Source organism: Vombatus ursinus, unplaced genomic scaffold (genome assembly GCF_900497805.2).
Source record: "Vombatus ursinus unplaced genomic scaffold, bare-nosed wombat genome assembly UNPS02014841.1, whole genome shotgun sequence".
Lineage (NCBI taxonomy): Eukaryota > Metazoa > Chordata > Mammalia > Diprotodontia > Vombatidae > Vombatus > Vombatus ursinus.
The window spans coordinates 3,312,139-3,314,208 of record NW_020954619.1 but is presented as its reverse complement, the minus strand read 5'-3'; positions in this window follow the sequence as shown (position 1 = coordinate 3,314,208).

The window sequence follows — 2,070 nt, the reverse complement described above, 5'->3', positions numbered from 1 at the left end:
GTCACATTATGCTATGACTGACTTTGATAGACTTAGCTCTTCTCAGCAATGCAAGGATCTAAGACATCTCTAAAAGTCTCATGATGGAAAAAGCTATTCACATCCAAAGAAAGAACTATGGAGTTTGAATGCAGATCAAAGCATACTACTTGCTCTTTTTTTTTTCCTTCCGATTTGTTTTGTTTCTTCTTTCTTGTGGTTCCTCCTATTGGTTCTAATTCTTCTTCACAACATGACTAATATGAAAATATGTTTAATAAGAATGTATATATATAATCTATATCAGATTACATTCGCCATCTTGGGGAGGGAAGTGGGGAGGGAAGGGGAGAAAAATTTAAAACTCAAAAGCTTATGGAAGTGATTGTTGATAATTCAAAATAAATTAATTTAAAAAAAGAATTGGAAAAAAATAAAATGAAAAGGCCAAAAAGAAAGAAAGAAAGAAAGAAAGAAAGAAAGAAAGAAAGAAAGAAAGAAAGAAAGAAAGAAAGAAAGAAAGACCTAGCTTAACTTGCATGGGGACATGGGATAGAATATTGCTCTTACCTTCCCTTTGGCAGTAAGGTCTTTAAGATATAGAGGATCTTCCACTATTTCACTGACTTTAATATTCAAGAAGCTTGATATAGGCAGCCTGATAGAAGAGGGAAAGAAAAACAGAAGTAGAGCAAAATCAAAACAATGTAACAGCTCCCCAGAGTGACTGAATCTGGAGAGTCCTGGAAAAAAACAAAACAGTTTTTGAATCTAAATGACCATATGGTGGGGTATGGCAAATCTTTGCATTTCACGCTGGGTCTCTCAAGATTAAAAATGTGATGCTAAACAGGAGCAGCACTAGGATCATTAGGTCTGCAGGACAGATGACACTTCCTGCATAGTCATTGTACCACCACCCTCTTTGTGTTTCTTGGCTCACCAGCCAAATCGTTTGAGCTCCATGGGGGAAAATACAAAATCTTTACCCCATGAGAATCCTCTGGGGAACTCCGCCCCCCCCCCCTTTTCCTATGGAGGGTGGGAAGATATTTCATCTCCTCTTGATGGCCAGAAAGCAAACCACCTCCCAATAATGTCACCCTTTGGTCCCCTAAGCCCTCTATAGGCTGGAATTGTACAGAGATCACTGGTTGTTGTGTAGTCAACAAAATGGAAGGTCCGATCAGTTCTAGATTATAGTTAGTTGATTGGTTGTTGTCTTCTTTCTCAAAGAGGACCAAAATGGCATCACTATGTTAAGAGTCAAGTTATAGTGTGTCCAACTGTGGCTGATCAGACCAATACAAGCTTGGAATGTTCTGCCATAGGTTGGGCAAAATAGACCACATGAACATTTGGGGTGGATTCTCTAAATTTGTACATCTCTAGTTTCTTTTAAGCTTCTTCAATTCTACTTTGCTCATAGAGCACAGCACCCTCTCTGATGAGGGTGTGCCATGGTCCTGTGCCATTGTCTCCCATGTTACACAATCAATTCCAAAGTTCATAAGGGAGACCTTGAGACTGTCCTTGTATTGCTTTTTCTGACCGCCATGTGAGCACTTGTTCTGCGTGAGTTCTCCATAAAATATTCTTTTTGGCAAGCATACATTTGGCATTCAAACAATGTGTCCAACCCATTGGAGTTGTGCTCTCTGCAAGAGATTTTGAATGCCTGGCAGTTTAGTTCAAGGAAGGACCTCAGTATCTGGTATCTTGTCCTGCCAAGTGATCTTCAGAATCTTCCTAAGACAATTCAAATGGAAGTGATTCAATTTCCTGATATGGCACTGGTATACTGTCCAGGTTTCATAGGCATATAACGATGAGGTCAGTACAATGGTTCTGCAGACCTTTAGTTTAGTAGGTAGTCTAATACCTCTTTTCTCCCACACTTTCCTTCGGAGCCTCCCAAACACTGAGCTAGCTACGGCAATGTATGTATCAACCTCATTATCAATATGTACATCTCTGGAAAGTATACTGCCAAGTTAAGTGAACTTATCCACAGTATTCAAAACTTCTCCATTTGCTATAATTGATGGTTCCATGTATGGATGGTGTGTTGCTAGCTGATGGAGCACCTGT